This window comes from Phocoena sinus, chromosome 3, assembly GCF_008692025.1.
Source record: "Phocoena sinus isolate mPhoSin1 chromosome 3, mPhoSin1.pri, whole genome shotgun sequence".
NCBI classification, from domain to species: domain Eukaryota; kingdom Metazoa; phylum Chordata; class Mammalia; order Artiodactyla; family Phocoenidae; genus Phocoena; species Phocoena sinus.
Window position 1 is genome coordinate 46,680,804 of NC_045765.1, and position 18,057 is coordinate 46,698,860.

An 18,057-nucleotide genomic window follows, 5' to 3' on the forward strand; every position below is an offset into this window, starting at 1 on the left:
TGATAATAGATCTTTAAAATATACAAAGAAGCAACTGAGAGAATCAAGGGGAGAAACAGGAATTCTACAATCACAATTGGGGATCTTAACACCCTCTCTCAGCAATTAAAAGGACAACAAAATAACACACAATTGAAAGAACACAGAAAATCAGTAAACATAAAGATGACCTGAAAAACACTTGCTCATTTTGACATAATTAATATTTATGAAACACTAAATCCTGTAACTATAGAATAGACATTTTTTCTCATTTGCATGGTACTTTTACCAAGACAGATCAAATTTGTGGGAGAATATGACTCATGCTCAAACTCATACCTCATCTGCAGATGATCTAGACACCACAATCAAATATATCTGTATTTTTGGAATACAAAAATTTGTAAATACATTAATTTTGTAAATACATCAACTTTAACTGGGACATTTCCTTAATTACAAATCTTCCATCACTCTCCATTGCCTACAAGGTTCATTTAAATCTTTTCAGGCTGACATATAAAAAGTTGCACAGGGCTTCCCTGGTGGCGCAGTGGTTGCGAGTCCGCCTGCCGATGCGGGGGACACGGGTTCGTGCCCTGGTCCGGGAAGATCCCACATGCTGCAGAGCGGCTGGGCCTGTGAGCCACGGCCGCTGAGCCTTCGCGTCTGGAGCCTGTGCTCCGCAACAGGAGAGGCCACAACAGTGAGAGGCCTGCATACTTCAAAAAAAAAAAAAAAAAAAAAAAAAAAGTTGCACAATCTGGTTGCCATTCTCACCCCCCTGTTATGACTCATTATACTCCATTCCATACCATTATTTTGGTCACAGTTGATATGGACTCTATATTATCAGTCAAACCTACATTGCACATTTGACTGCCAAGTCTTCAGACATTTCTTTCCCACAACTTTTATGCTCTCCCTCACATCTTCAGTCAGGCCTGCCTGCATCCTCCAAGGTACAGCTCAGTTATCTTTTCCTTCACCGTGTCTCCTCTGATCAGAGGCTGGAGCTTCTCTCTCTCTCTCTCTTTACTGAGCTTCACTGAATTGAGATTCTGTCACCTGTCACACGCTGGTCAACTGGCTGATTCTTGATAAAATGACCTGACCTTGAGGAGAAGGGACCTTTGGACTATGGCTAGTTACAGTCAGAAGCAGAATTTTGGGCAAGCATGGAGCAGGCAGGCAAAGAGACAGCCACTTCCCAGCTCAGCCAATCTGTAGGACTTGACATTAAAGAATTAATCTGGCTCTAAAAATTGCAAGAAGTAAATTCCTGAAGAGGACATGGCTGGTTGGCTTTTGAAACATCTCAAATAGTCTGTAAGTAAATCTAAAGTAAATGTTAACTATTCCTCTGAAATGCCATATGAAGAATTTGGCTTCTTTGTCTCCAGGGAGACCCTTCTTTATTAGATAACCAATCAAAGCTGGCAAAGAATTATTGATCACCTACCAAATGAGACTGGCAGCTTCTTAAAAATAAGGAACTAGCTTTGAGCAGTAGCAAAGAAGCAGTTCAGAGTATAGAAGTACCAGATACTCTATTCCATAGCTTTGGGTAGGAGATGGGAATTATCTGCTTACAGCAGGCTCAGGCTGCAGGGTTTTGCAGAAGGTAAGTAAGGATACTGGGGCACAGCACCAGTACTGCTGTGTTGGGAAATGGCTCACCTACCCTCTCCATGGAGGACAACTCATGATAGGAAAGTTACGGTTACAGAGCAAAACCAAGCAAAGCAAGGGGATGCCGCCTGATTTGATGCATGTTTAACATCTTCCAGAAAATAGTGGCTTCATGTAGATTTACGCAGGAAGCGACCTTGTGCAAAGGGTAAAGGGTCAAGATGGCTCAAGTCTGAAAGGAATAAGGGAGAGATTTTTCCACTACAGTCTTGGAGATCTTTTGTTCTCCACACTTAACATCTCTTCCAGTGAACACTACAGACTCTCAGTATTCAAAGTGTCGTCCATAGACCAGAAACGTCAGGATCACCTGGGAGCTTCACCTCAGACCTACAGAACTTGCATTTAACGTGATTTCAGACAAATTTTTTGCACATTAATGTGTGCAAGCAGTACAGTCATCATACATACCCAAGGACCAAATCTGGACCCACAATAGCCAGAACAAAAAGAAACAGGTATTTGTCTCTTAGAGATCAAGCCTAGAAGGAGGAAAATTTCAGTACACATAAATCATGTTTATAAGTGTGCTTAGAGGGCTAGAAATTATTAGAATTTTAGAATTTCATAGTTTTCAGTCTGCTTTTTACAAGAAAAAGCTTACTGGCCATAGGATGAGAAAGAACGTAGGGCAAGCATCAATGTTGGAGTAAACCCTGGCTCTTGTGTGGGTTGTGTGCAGTCCGTTTTATGGGAATTTGAGCCCAAGGCAGAAGAACTTTAAGGAAGGCGCCAGGAGATGGCACTCAACTTTGTAAGTCTGGAGCATTCCCATCCTGAATGTTTTAGAAGAGGCTGAATTTGGTTTGGACATCTCATTAAGCATTTAAGGAGACCCATAACGTGTTAATAAATGTAAAGATAATTTCAAAACAACTTATATCTCCTAACTCAGGAAAGCACAGTCATTCTAGAAATTTTCTAGCTGCCCCCAACCCTAACTCTCTCATGTTCTTCCGATCCCACCACCAGGTGGGGCTAATGTGCAGCCAAGGTGAGAATCACTGCTCTAAACCACCCCCTCACTTTACTGCAGGGGGAAGTGAGGAACCCAGGAGTGAGAGGGATGAACCTAAGGCCTTGGGTCTGGAATTCCAGCGTCCTGACAGTAAATCCAATGAGTGCTGCAACCAAGGTCCTGGTGAAAGGGAGAAAGAATAAAGAGACTGGAAAATAGGCTTGGTGGGGTAGAACTGGGAGGATGCCTCTATTTACAGAACAGAGGAAGAAAACATAGCAAAAGAGACAGGAGCAGGCTGAGAGGAAGGAACCAGCCACCAGGGAGGTGAAGGGATGGTTAACACTGTCGCAGGCCTTAAAGAGGTAAAGCGAGTAGACGGAGGAAAGGCCTCTGGGACTGGCCATTGGGAGGTCATTCGCGTACAGCGCAGCTTAATGGTTTACATAGTTCCAGAGTCAGGCTGCCTGAAAGGCATTTTGGGGCCATGTGAGAACATCATGTGTCTCCGTTAGCTTACCAGCTCGGTAACTGTGGACAATTTATCTTTCTATCTCAGTTTTCTCATCTGTAAAATGTGTATAAAATATTAGTACTTGCCTATTAGGACTGTCGTAAGTTTAAATGAGCTAATACATGTAAAGCACTTAGAATGGCGCCTGACAGTCTGTGTGTGTATCATCAATATATATTAGTTCTTATTATTATTGTGGTTATTGGTGGTGAGCTTTGAAACATGATTTTGATTAGATGGTGGGAGAGGTGTCTGATTTTATAATGTTCTTATGGGGTTTTGCATCTCATCCAGAATCTCTGCAGAATAATCTCCAAGTTAGCAGTTACTAAAGAGCTCAGAAAGATAACTGCAGTCCTGTTTGCAGAAGTGAGGTAACCTAACCAGGCCTCACTGAGGCCTTTTTGTGATAGAATGGATTGTCTACCCTGGTACTCCAGTATCTTATACCCCACCCTGAACTTCAGTAACCCAGTACTACTAAATTAATCTGATCATCACATTTTAGCTGGCTTAGTTGTACAGGATACAATCATCCTGCAGAATATCATCCCCTGTATCACAGTGCTGGCAAGAGACCTACTCCTTACTTGCACAGAGCTGCCTGTTGGCCTCTACCTGGTCGCCCGTGGGACCCCATGCACCAGGGACTGCACATTCGGTAGGGAAGGGGAAAGTGGACAGGACACAGGGAGGGGTGGGAGAGGGAGAAGAGAGGGAAACTGGCTCATTGCACACTCTAGAAATCACTCTCTAGATTACAAATACCCTGAAACACAACAATTGGAGGAAAACCCCACAAACAACCTGCTACCAGCAGCAGCCAGGGTGTGGAAGTCCTGGGAACCATCCCTGTGTGCTGTGCTGTCCCTGTGATCAGGCCACTGGGTGTCACTCTTAGTGTATGTTCATTTGGGGTCAGGTTTCTGAAGATGGTCCAGCATTTGCTGAAGTCTCCATCCTCTTCCCCCAGCTTCCCTCCCTGTGCTGGGTGTACCGCCCCTGGAAGGCTTTTCTGACCACATGGGCAGTATACTGAGAGTAAAACTGCCCCAGAAGCTGACTTCTGATCTACACATGGGGGAATAGCCTGTCTGTCATGGAAGTAAGCAGAGCCCAGCAATAGTAACTAACTTATAGCAGCGGCAGCTTGAAAACGAGTTTTTTTTTTTTTTTTTTTTGGCTACGTTGGGTCTTCATTGCTGCACGCAGACTTTCTCTAGTTGTTGCGAGTGGCCTCTAGAGCGCAGGCTCAGTAGTTGTGGTGCACAGGCTTACTTGCTCCGCGGCATGTGGGATCTTCCTGGACCAGGGCTTGAACCCGTGTCCCCTGCACTGGCAGGTGGATTCTTAACCACTGTGCCACCAGGGAAGCCCCGAAAACGAGTTCTTAAAACATAGAATTTCATTAATTTTGTCGTTCGTCATTGTTATTTCCTTCTTTCTATATTCTTTATTTTATTAATTTATATTCTTATATTTTCATTTAATTCTTTCATTCTATAAAATCGAACACTTAGATGAAATAGAAATTAAACCCAGAAAGAAGGACTGGGAGGAAAAACAAGAACAGATAAAACCTTTAGAGAAACAGAAATCATGTTTTAAAAAACTCTTTTACTGTTATTTACCCTATTGAGAACTTAATGTACTTTTTCAGTATGAAGATTCATGTCTTCATTCTGGAATATTCTCAGTCATTTTCCCTGTGAGTACTGACTCCCTTTCAGCCTTTCCTTCTGGGAGTTCTATTAGATTATGCTGGGCCTCTCATTCTATTCTGTCTCCTTGGTTAATCCTTTTGTAGTTTCTACAGCTACATTCTGGGTGATTCCTGCAGATCTGTGTTCAGGTTCCTGGATTTTTTTTCCTCTGCTGTGCTGAATCTTGTATTTAACCTATCCAGTGGATCTTTAATTGCAGTGCACTTTTGTTTGTTTCTAGGAGTTGTTATTTGGTTACTTATCAAATGTGTCTTTTTTTAAATCAAATTTGTATTTTATCAAATCAAATTTTATCAAAAAAATTTTTGGTTGTTGTATTTGCCTATTGATCAAATTTGTCTGTCCATAATGCTCTATTCTTTCATGATGGTTCCTAATTTTAAAAATCTTTTAAGTTACTTTAACACACTTATTTTAGGTCTCTTTCATTTCCTGCTCTTTTATTTCCCATTCTTGCTATGCTAATTCACTGGCTGGTTACAACTGCTGGTCCTCCCTCCAGATAGTTAATTTCCTTCTGGATTTGTATCTCTTTAACTGTGAACTACCCTGAATGAGTCTTCAACATTTAAAAGAAAAAAGGGTGGGGGGGGGGGCTTCTCAAGAGCCCTGCACTGTGAAAGTATCCTTATAGAGTAGTTTTTGCAATTGTTTCGGTTGTCTTCCTAGAGAATCAACATCCAAGGGCCAGTTTTAATCACTTGCTCCCCTGATTGGGATTCCTGTAGAGTGCAGGGTAAATTCAGATCCTACACCTTCTCAAGTAGCGAGTCTGGAGGTTTGATATTTTCCTCACAGATGCATGGCTTCTTCAGGGTTTCCTTGGAAGGTGGAAGTAAGTTTTCTAATTCCTTTTTTGATGGAAAAACAACACTTTCAGGCTTCAAGCTTCACGCAGGGAGCAAATGTCCAGCTCTCCTGCTTTACATAGGCCCACGGTCATGTCTAATAAGGGAGGGTGGGGTGGTGGTGGACATTAGAAGACCAGCCCAGCTCTGAGGACCAGTGTTCAGGCTGAGAACCCTCAGGGTCCCCATGGCATCTACTCCCATGAACTTGTAGGACTCTGAATTCCGCACTTGTTTCTGGCTCCCACGGATTTCCCTTTCTTTCTTTAAAGCTAACTGTGTATTAAAATATTTATCTTTGTAACATTTTATCCTACCTTGACATTAAGCCATTCAGTTTATCTTCTGGTTTTCTTATCAGAAGTTTTCAAACAGGGTCCTCTGAGCTGTGGGGGCAGAAGGAAAAGTGACAGGGTTACTGACCCTTCCCCACTCAAAACCCTTCCCTCTACCTTGGTTTAAATAGGCAGCTCTTCTTGTATTCTGCTCTACAAGAGACTAGCAGTGTGACTCTGGCAAGCACTTAATCTCTCTGTGCCTCAGTTTCTCCATCTATAAAAAGGGAACAATAACAGTGCTGCCTCACAGGACTACTGTGAGGATTAAATGAGATAATATACATGAAGCAGTCATGTTGTGCCTGGTTGAAAATAAGCACTCAGTAAGTGATCTTTTTTTTGCGGTATGCAGGCCTCTCACTGTTGTGGCCTCTCCCGTTGCGGAGCACAGGCTCCGGACACACAGGCTCAGTGACCATGGCTCACGGGCCTAGCTGCTCCACGGCATGTGGGATCTTCCCGGACCAGGGCACGAACCTGTGTCCCCTGCATCGGCAGGCGGACTCTCAACCACTGCGCCACCAGGGAAGCCCAGTAAGTGATCTTTGAGCTTTGAATTACTGAGCTCCAAGTTATATTTCTTTTTAAAAATGATTCTGAACAAAACAAAAAAACAGTATCCTTTTAGATCTAGATGGGCCCTTCAAAACTATCTAGATATATTCTAGACTGGATACTTTCTAAAAGACCTAGTTTGAAAACTCTTTACTTCTACATCAACACTATAGTAGGAAGGTTAGTTTTAGCCAAGCTTGGAACCTAGCAGAGTGGGCATAAAGATCTCTATTGTTTATGATCATTTTCTTCCAGCCCCCTGACATTCTTTCAACCCCACTTCCCATCCCTTAGCAATTCTATTCTTTTCTTAATGATTTACAATGAACTTGTTGTAACATTTGTACAAGCTTCCTTCTGACTAGAGTCAGCCTTGCTTCACGGTCTCTCAACGTGTGTCACCTGTCCCCAGATTTTTTTTGCTAAAATCGCCTAACTATAATGTCATTTAATGGTCTAACTTTACATATATGGTAACCTCTTCTACATTTCCCATGAAAGTGGGGACTATGTAGTTTCAAGGAAAAGACAGGGTTAAGGGAAGGGCTTTGCTTTGTTTCATGAAAGAAGGTGATTTGGGGAGGGGCACTTTCATTCCTGCTTTGATCTACTCAGCAATTGTTCAGCTCAGTTCTGCACTCCTGAGCCAGTAACAGCTTTTCTTACTTGGGAGCATGTTACATTGTGAACCAATGAGATGATGAGTTAGGGTTCAGCCATGAGCAATGTGGGTTGATGGTCTTCCACCACATCCCAGTGTGAAGCACAGAAAGTGGCAGTTCTATGGCCTTAATTCAGGTGCAAGAACTCTATCATCTTCAGTGACAAGGTGAGATGCTCTCTTTGGGTCCAGGGAAGAGACAGGAAATCAGAGTACGCCTGCTTCTCTGCAGGTTGCTCATATTGATGTAACATCTGCATAACAGCTATGTTCCTAGTATCATCTGAAGGTCCAAGCCCTTCAAGGTCAATAGGGTCTTTTTAAGTGAATTGGGTTGTTCCAGTGCTACCAAAAATTTGGAGCTATGGTCACAGTTGAGTTGGTGACCTGGATAATAGTTGATGGGTACAATTGGTATGAAACATCCAGGGCTACACAGAGCATGTTGTCAAATGTCCAGTGGAAGTAGAGAGAATATTAAGCCAGGTGCATCCAACCTCTTAATGCTACTGTGGTTTGAAGATATAATGTGGTTGAGAGTAGGATAGAAGTCTCAGTATCAGAAGGTTGTGATTATTTGAATGGAAGGCTGGTGACCACATCAGCTTACCATGGAGTATCTCAGCTTACAGCACAGTCTAAGCAGCAAGTCTGACATTCTAATACTCAGAGAGGGTGGTCAGAGCCAGTCCTGGAATGTTGTAGATATCATGTCAAAGGCAGGACAGCAGGGAAAGTATGGGCTCTTTCTTCCCAGTATTTTAAAGGGCCAAAGCCTGACACTTTCTTCAGAAGGCCAATAGCTGCCTCATTGCCAAAATAAATCAGGGCCTCCTTGCTCAAAAGCAAGGCTATGTTTCCATCACTGTAAGTTAACATATATATGATGTGAGGTAATGACCCAACTTCATTCTTTTGCATGTGGCCATACAGTTGTCCCAGCACCATTTGGTGAAAGAGTATTCTTTCCTCCATTGATTTGGCACCTTTGTGGAAAATCAATTGATCATAGGTACATGGGTTTATTTCTAGACTCTCAATTCTATTACAATGATTTATCCTTAGATAGTACCACACTGTCATAATTTCCATTGCTTTATAATAACTTTTGAAACTGTGAGTTCTTCAACTTTGTTATAGCCAATAGCTTTGGCTATTCTGGTTCCCTAAAGTCTCCATATGAACTTTAATATCAGCTTGTCAATTTCTATTAAAAAAGAGAGCTTCTGGGCTTTTGATAGGGATTGCATTGAATCTGCAGATTAATTTGGGGGTATTGCCATTTTAACAGTATTAAGTCTTCCAAATCCATGAACATGAGATGTTTATCCATTTATTTAGATCTTTAATTTCTTTCAACAATGTTTTGTAGTTCCCAGAGTATAAGTTTTGCATTCTTTTGTTAAATATATTTCCAAGTGCTTTATTATTTTGGGGGCTTTGGTAAATCGTTTTCTTAATTTCATCTTTGGATTGTTCCTTGCTAGTGTATTGAAAACAACTGATTTTTGTACATTGTTTTTATATCCTGCAAACTTACTAACCTTGTTATTAGTTCTAATAGTTTTTTAAAAATTGGATTCCTTATGACTCCACTTATAAGATTGTCACCTGACACTAGAGATAGTTTTACTTCCTTTCTAACCCGAATGCCTTTTATTTCATTTTTTGGCCCCAGTTTCCTTTAAATCTTGGAATCTTCCGACCTCACTCATCACCTGGGGGTGAAAAGGGCAGTCCAGTGTCAGCTCTGTATCCTCAGGTGCTCTCTCTTTTTCTGCTGTCCCCCGCTCAGTCTGGGCTGTAGCCCCTGGCCTTGAAGGCGAGGGGGCTAACAGGCGCAGGTGAGAGCAGCAAGGAGGAGGAGGCAGAGAGGACGCGGGAGCCGGGTCCGTCCGCTCCTGGGACCCGACTGCCGGGCAGAAACAGGGCTGGCAGCGCCTGCTCGCGCGCACCCCGACTATTGCAGCCCAGCGGCTCGGGAGCCCAAAGGGGGTGTGGACCACAGGGAGGCAGGGCGGGGGCAGCGCGCGGGGCGCCGGGCTCCGCTGGACAGGGCGTCCCCACCCGGGCGCCGCGGGCAGCGACCCGCCCCAGGACCCACCTCTCGGCCAGCGTCGGAAGCCAGAAGTCCCTGCCCGGGCCCCTGCGACCGGTTCATGAATCCTGGTCCTCGTCTGGGGTCTCGAATTCCAAGGCGAGCAAAGTGAAATAGGTGATCTCGACATCCATGATGCCGGCTCTCGGGGTGGCTGCGCAGGGGGCGCGGTCGCTCGCTGCTGCCACCTGCTGGACGCGTCGGCGCCTGTCCAGGCCCCGCCCCGCCCGGGCTTCTCCCTGGGTGCTGGGCTGTGAAGGGGGACGGATGGTACCCTGTGTCCTGCGGCCAACAAGGGGGTGCTTGAGTGCTGTTTCCCTCCCTTGATTCTGGGGTCTAAGGACTAGACCATGATAGGAAAATAGACCCTTCATGGGGACGGGCTGTGAAGAAAGGATTGGCTTTGCAGGAAGACAGTGTTCACTTCCAACTCTGCTTCTCACCAGCTGGGTGTAGTCTGGTCTTGAGCAGGTGACTGCTGTCTCTGCCTCTTCGTCCCCAAGTGTAGAAGGTGGAGACTGGACACGTGGATAAGAGATTAGGGGTTCCTCCAGTCTGCTAACTTCTGTCCCTGCCTCCTGCTTCATACCCCTTATCACTGACTCATTTGTTACAGTTATTTATCATCTCTTTCCCGAGAATGTTAGCTCCATGAAAGAATAGATGTGTCTGCTAACTTTACCACTGTACTTACGTTCCCTCCTAAACCTATATTAGTGAATGCCCACCCCATAGTTGGTGCTTAATTAATATTTGTTGAATGAAACCCCCAGGTCATCTTCAATATTTCTTCCACTCTCCATACTTCAGGGTTCTATAAATGTAGATTGTATTATTCTTTGCTAAAGTATTAATTAGGAAAACTCCATGGTGCCCTGGTCAAGAGTCCAGTCCTGGATTCATCCTGTCAGGCTCTGAATCAGGGCTCCATCACTTGCCAGATGTGTGTCCTTTGGAAATTTACTCAGCCTCCCAGGTTCTCAAATTCTTCATCTGTAGATGGAGATAATGACTGTACCTGCCTGACTGGGTGATTGTGCTGTGTCAAACAAGTAAGCTCATTGAAATACTTAGTATAGGGCATCCACATGAAGCCCTCAATATACGTTAACTATCACTATTTACTTGCACCTATCCGGTTGGAAGTGAACCGGTGACCAGCCCACCATCTCTCTTTCTCCTTGGGCAGCCTGCTAGACCTTTCCCCCATCCATTCCTGTCTGTTTGCATTTCCCTGACTGGGAATGGGTGGTGAGCTCTGCTGCCATGGGGATTTCAGGGTGTGGTCCTTCCTCTGGGCCAATTACGTTGCCAAATGAGGCTGGCTTGTGTCCCTGTTTCCATCTCCTTGCAGTGTAGTACTCAGGCAGGGACCAGGCAAAGAGGAGCAAGCTGGTTGCTTCCCTTCTCAGTCTCCGGCCCTTCTCATGCAATTGCAGTAAGAATCTAACTCTGTCTCTTTATTTCACAGGCTTGTAAGTATCTGAATCAAAGTGCTTTCAAAGCAGCATAAATTCATATACGAAGGTGCTATGGTCCTGAGTCCTTTCTCTTCATTCCAGGCTGAGATTAACTTCCTTCTCTAGGACTAAACATTTTCCCCAGTTGGGTGAACTCAGCTTAATGAAACACCCCAGTGCTTCCCAGAACCTCACAATTAACAAAATGCTTCCAGGGATCTTTCTGATTTTCTCCTCCCAACCACTCTGTAAAGCCCACAAGGCAGGTGTTACATTTGATAGCTAAGGAGCCCCACCCTTGGATAGCAGCTCAGCCTCTCAGCCTCACACCGGGGCAGGGGGAGCTCCAGATTTGAATGTGGGAACCCACACCTCTTTGTCTAGGGTACTTTTCACCTTACCCAGCTGGCTGTGATGAATTAGACTGTTGAAACTTGGACCATTTAAAAACCTCAAATAACTTCTAATAGGAAAACAATGTTCTTTTCCCTGCATAACTATGAAGACATGAAGAGAGGGGTCAATAGAAATTAGATGGTACTACCCCCATGAGGATGTCCACATCAATTGGTGGCCGCCGGGAAGGGGTAAGAGGAAGCCTGCACTGGGTTTCTCCATGGGGCTCGGCTGGGAAAGTTGTCAGAAGACCTGTATCTTGGTTCATTCCCTGCAAGGGAATGGAATCAAGACCTGGGAGCAGAGGATTGCTTTGTTTAGAAGTTTGTTTTGAACTTTGTTTTGATTCCAAGAAGGGTGATGAACAACGCTCATCCAGAAACAATAAAATATTCCTAGATGTTGGAAAACCACCTGGTGAAACCTTCGGGACACACTTCTTCTACCTTTAACAAGGGGAAAGAGGAAAGGTCTCTGGGCCAGCTTCACCCATGGCTGCCGCCTCACCCTTCACAAGCTGCTGCCTGGGCTGCCCTCATTAAGGCTCTCTACTCCACAGAGAGCTCCTATCATTCCTTCTTGAGGGGTCCTGCGACAAGTTGGGTGAAACAGGTCAAGTCAGAGTTGTCATCCTCACGATGTGGGATGATTCCAGGGCTGAGAGTGAAGCAGTAAGCAAATTAATGTATGGGATAATATATATGATCCTATTTAGGAATGTTTATATATATATATAATGTGTAAATTATATATATACACACACACACACACATATATATAATCTTTCTCACAGAAATGGGATCATATAGGCACTTCCCTGGTGGTCCAGTGAGTTAAGACTCCACACTCCCAATGCAGGGGGCCCGGGTTTGATCCCCGGTCAGGGAACTAAGATCCCACATGCATGCTGCAACTAAGAAGCCCTCATGACACAACTAAAAATCCTGCATGCCACAATGAAGATCCCGCATGCCACAGCTAAGACCTGGTGCAGCAAAAATAAATAAATAAATAAATAAAATATTAAAAAAAAAAAAGAAATGGGATCATATATACGAGTGTCTGGAATGCAGAGCCAGAGGTCTGGAAGGATGCTCCAAATTGCCAGTGCTTGCCTCCAGAGAGGGGACTGAGCTTTGGTTAGGGGTGAATTTGTTTGAAAGGGGACTCACATTTTTACTCCATATACAGTTTGAACTTTTCCATGCATATATTACTACTGTAATGATGCCATTTTAAGCAGAATACCCGGCTTTCCTGCAGGATGGTACTTGCCTCACCCCTCTCTGCAGGGGCTCCTTCTTGTCCTGCACCTTTATAAACACCTCTGAAATTTCCCTCTGCAACCTCCACCTTTCAGCTCTCCCTCTCCCTGAATCCTCCTGAATCTGCTGGACATTCTTCTTAGGACCTTGTGGCAAGCCTGTTTTTTGGGGTTTTTTTTGCGGTACGCAGGCCTCTCACTGTTGTGGCCTCTCCCGTTGCGGAGCACAGGCTCTGGACGCGCAGGCTCAGCGGCCATGGCTCACGGGCCCAGCCGCTCCGCGGCATGTGGGATCTTCCCAGACCGGGGCATGAACCCGTGTCCCCTGCATCGGCAGGCGGACTCTCAACCACTGCGCCACCAGGGAAGCCAAGCCTGTTCTTATAACCCTTTCCACCCATCTTGGCCTCTTCATCCAGCCGGACTCTAGGGCACCCATTTTGGTGACTCACCAGCCACTGATTCTCTCACCTAGTGTCTCCCTGCCACACCTGCTTTGCCAGCTGGGAACTGTCTGCTGTCCCTCCTTTGTTTCAAGGCTACTGGAAGAAAGACATAAGCTCCCATGACTGGCCCCCTGCAAACTCCTAATAGCCAGCCCAGCCCATCCCTCACTGTGCCCAGCAATCCTCTCATTTCTTTCTAATCAGCTTATTACACTGCCCCACGTACCCTTCCCCACCTTCTCTCTGTTTATATTGTGGCCTTACCTGTGGCCTACCCCAAATGCCCACCTCCTTTCTCCACATTCTTGACGCCTTCACACATCACATTCTCCAGCTGGCCCACCTCAGAAGAACCCTGTCTCAAGACAGGCTCTGTGGGTACACCCTCAGGTCCACGCCGGTTTCCCTCCCTCTGGACCCTTCCACATCAGCATTCTTCTCCTTTTTGCATCTCTAGTCTATTCCTCTCTGGTTCATATTGGTGTGACGCAGAGCTTTATCCTGGCTTTTAATAGTTTCTTTTCCCCCAGTAACTGAGGAAACAAGGCATGTGTGGTGAGTGTGGTGGGTCTCCCTAAATTCTCACCTATCACCACTGGCCCACTCCTGCCCCCAATTCTGGGAAGCTTTCGGGGTTGACAGCTCCCAGGTGAGTCCTTCTTTGGGGCTTACCTAGAACTGAAGGGTGCCATCTCCACCTTGTGCCCCCTTCTGGGGCAGCCTGCCCTCAATGACTGGTTTCTACAGGAATGTAACCAGTCCAGTGACTGGTTGTTACTGGGCACCCTTGCCCCAGTTAAGGACAAGTCTGAAGGGCCATGCCTACTCCCTGTACGAACCAGTGGAGGACATTGTTGGGTCTGCATTGCAGCCCACTCCTCCCTCTGCCCAGTCCTGTTTCCCTCATCCCCTTTCTGTATGGATTGTGTGAACATGTCCCCACAAGCTTCCTGCCTGCAAATCGTCCAGAGTCTGCTTCACAGGAACTGACTTCTTTTTTCTTTTTTTTTGCTGTACGCGGGCCTCTCACTGATGTGACCTCTCCTATTGCGGAGCACAGGCTCCGGACGCGCAGGCCTAGTGGCCATGGCTCACGGGCCCAGCCGCTCCACGGCATGTGGGATCTTCCCGGACCGGGGCACGAACCCGTGTCCCCTGCATCGGCAGGTGGACTCTCAACCACTGTGCCACCAGGGAAGCCCAGGAACTGACTTCTATAGCAGGCTTTTCAAATTTGGGGAGAAATCTTGAACATGGGTGAGAAAGATCAATAGACTGATTTCATCTGCTTGGAATATAGAGGCCAGTCTGAGAAGATAAACCTCCTTGGATCATTGTAAACTTTTGGATTCTATAGCTTAAAAAATTCAGTTGTACAAATAAGATGTGAGAGATTTTGGCATTTATTTTAAAAAGAACTAAGGGATTCCTTAACTCTTCAGTTCATTCATTCAGTCACACAGGAGAGTCTATTCTGTGCTAGGCACTGTGCTGCACAGTGGGCATGAGGCAGCAGATACATGAGGAGGGAGACAATAAGCAAAACGCCCAGACTTACGATTACAATCTGTGAGGCAAATAAACAAGGGGCAGAAATAGAGAATAAAAGGGGGTTAGCTCTCAGAACAGGTGACATTAAATGTAAGACTGACAAGGGGCCTGCACCATTTTCAAGTGAATGGATGCTTGGGCCGTCAGAGGTAAGGAACTCAGGGGTCTGCAGGATCAATGCTTCCATGCTCTGCTAAGTGGAGGCCTCCAGTCATTGGAGGAACGGTTACAGGGGATTTGCTCATGGCCTTGCTGTTCAAGGTGTGGTCCAAGCACCAGCACACAGGTAGCACACCATGCTCCCAACGGAGTTTCCCACGCCTTCCTAGACCCAGGATAAAGATCTGCATTTTACCAGTTTCCAGGTGTATTCATTTCCTAGGCCTTCTGTAACAAATTACAAACTTGGTGGTTTAAAACAACTCAAATTTCTTATCTTAAAGTTCTGACGTGAGAAGTCTGAAGTGGGTCTTACTGGGCTAAATAAAATCAAGGTGTTGACTGAGCTGCGTTCCTTTTGGAAGTTCTAGGCAAGAATCCATTCCTTGCTTTTTCCAGCTTTTAGAGGTTTCCCACATTCCTTGGCTCATGGTCCCTTCTTCCATCTAAAACCAGCATTATAGTAGCATCTTTAAATGACTTCCTCTGATTCTAACCTCTGCTTCTAGTTCTGCCATCACATCTGCTTCTGACTCTGACCCTCCTACCTCCCACTTATAAAGATCCATGTGATTACATCTGGATAATCCAAATCTCCGCTTCTCAAATTCCATAACTTAAATCATATCCAACGAAGTCTGTTTAGTTGGGAAAGGTAACATTATTCACGGGTTCTGGGGGTTAGGGCATCTTTGGGGGCCATTGTTATGTCTACCACGCCACATAATTCACATCCATGTTAAAGTCTGTGAAGCCCTGGCCACCCTATTTAAATGGTTTTTCTTTCCTACTTTCCCTGGGTGCTCACATATTGTTGAAACCTTTAGGTTATAATGCATGTATGATAAACTTGTTTTGCTTGTTTTCTTGACCCCTGTACATATGTGGTTCTGTGTAGGTTAAAATAATTCTGATCTTTATTATTAGACAGGGGTCTAATTGACGAAGTTGTTGGTTCATGTCTTCCTGGAAGTCTTAAGCGGTGAAAGCTACTCTATGTGCTGGTGCTGGCTGGAATGTTTGAGAAAATCCATCTCTGCCAATTACTAACAGTAAGACCTTGGAGAAGTCATCTGACCTCTCAGACAACACTTATATCACTTGCAAAATGACAGGTCCAACCCCTATGTCACAGATATGGTGTGAGGATGAGGTGGGATAGAGGAATTTGTCAATAGGGAACTCCTGTACAATTGTAAGTTGTTATTTGGTTATTTGTGGACCTTGAGGAATAAAAGCGACGCTCTCAGATTCTTTTCACAGTGTGATGCCCCTGCGTGTGCTGCCTTCTTGTGCTTAAGGCTTTTAATTAACTTTGGTGTGGATCAGAAGGAAGGAAATATTCATCCCTGAAATACATACCTACCTGCCCTTCATCCCTGTGAAAGAAATCTCTGGGGTATTATTTGCCAAAATCTGGATGCACAGTAGAATCACGTGGAATGGATCTAAAAGAAGACCTCCAATCACACTGCCGCAAAGATAATGATACGTTGAGGTTGGACAAGATCTAGGCATCTGATTTTTTTTAACATCTTTATTGGAGTCTAATTGCTTTACAATGGTGTGTTAGTTTCTGCTTTAAAACAAAGTGACTCAGCTATACATATACATATATCCCCATATCTCCTCCCTCTTGCGTCTCCCTCCCACCCTCCTTATCCCACCCCTCTAGGTGGTCACAAAGCACTGAGCTGATCTCCCCGTGCTATGAGGCTGCTTCCCACTAGCTACCTATTTTACATTTGGTAGTATGTATAAGTCCATGCTACTCTCTCACTTCGTCCCAGCTTACCCTACCCCCTCCCTGTGTCAAGTCCATTCTCTATGTCTGCATCTTTATTCCTGTCCTGCCCCTAGGTTCTTCAGAACCTTTTTTTTTTAGATTCCATATATATGTGTTAGCATACGGTGTTTGTTTTTCTCTTTCTGACTTCCTTCACTCTGTATGACAGACTCTAAGTCCATCCACCTCACTACAAATAACTCAATTTCATTTCTTTTTACGGCTGAGTAATATTCCATTGTATATATGTGCCACATCTTCTTTATCCATCCATCTGTCGATGGACAATTAGGTTGCTTCCATGTCCCCGCTATTGTAAATAGAGCTGCAATGAACATTGTGGTACATGACTCTTTTTTTTTTTTTGCGGTACACGGGCCCCTCACCGTTGTGGCCTCTCCCGTTGCGGAGCACAGGCTCCGAACGCGCAGGCTCAGCAGCCATGGCTCATGGGCCCAGCCGCTCCGCAGCATGTGGGATCTTCCCGGACCGGGGCACGAACCCATGTCCCCTGCATCAGCAGGCGGACTCTCAACCACTGCGCCACCAGGGAAGACCCATGACTCTTTGAATTATGGTTTTCTCAGGGTATATGCCCAGTAGTGGGATTGCTGGGTCGTAAGGTAGTTCTATTTTTAGTTTTTTAAGGAACCTCCATACTGTTCTCCATAGTGGCCGTATCAATTTACATTCCCACCAACAGTGCAAGAGGGTTCCCTTTTCTCCACACCCTCTCCAGCATTTATTGTTTGCAGATTTTTTTATGATGGTCATTCTGACCAGTGTGAGGTGACACCTCATTGTAGTTTTGATTTGCATTTCTCCAATGATTAGTGATGTTGAGCATCCTTCCATGTGTTTGTTAGCCATCTGTATATCTTCTTTGGAGAAATGTCTATTTAGGTCTTCTGCCCATTTTTGGATTGGGTTGTTTGTTTTTTTGATATTGAACTGCTTGTAAATTCTGGAGATTAATCCTTTTGTGAGTTGCATCATTTGCAAATATTTTCTCCCATTCTGAGGGTTGTCTTTTCGTCTTGTTTATGGATTCCTTTGCTGGGCAAAAGCTTTTAAGTTTCATTAGGTCCCATTTGTTTATTTTTGTTTTTATTTCCATTTCTCTAGGAGGTGGATCAAAAAGGGTCTTGCTGTGATTTATGTCATAGAGTGTTCTAGGCATCGGAATTTTGATAAATCTCTCCAAGTGAATAGAATATGAGCTGTCTCCTGACTCAGTAAGATGATGTAAGCTTGGGATCCTTTAATAGAAGGACAGGAAGTAAAACAAAGGAGGGGACAGTGCCTCGGAGCTATATACAGAATACAAAGCTGTATTGGCCAACTGGATGGAGATCTGGGCACCCCACTTCCAGAGGAACTTGGACAAAGTCTTCACCGGAGCAAGACATGAATGGCGTGGGGACTCAAAACTACATTACATAAGGAAGAGGGGAAAGAACTTAAGGGAAAATGGCTGACTCATCCAATGTCACCCAATGAAATTTACCAATGAAAACACCAGAAAAGAAAGAAAGATGGAGAGAGACAAACACATTTCCTTTCGCTTTAAAAATATTTACTAGGTCACAAAGCCAATATCATAATGATAAAAATAGTTAAGCATG

General features: G+C 44.8%; 1 long non-coding RNA gene across 1 annotated transcript; it reads right to left on the bottom strand.

The window, feature by feature from the left end:
* Positions 1 to 646: 646 nt before the first annotated feature.
* On the bottom strand, positions 647 to 9,513 carry LOC116751707. The gene is made up of 3 exons (XR_004349319.1): positions 9,377 to 9,513; positions 6,036 to 6,104; positions 647 to 704 (listed from the first exon to the last, which is right to left on the bottom strand). It is a non-coding gene; the product is annotated as an uncharacterized LOC116751707 (long non-coding RNA).
* Positions 9,514 to 18,057: the final 8,544 nt, after the last annotated feature.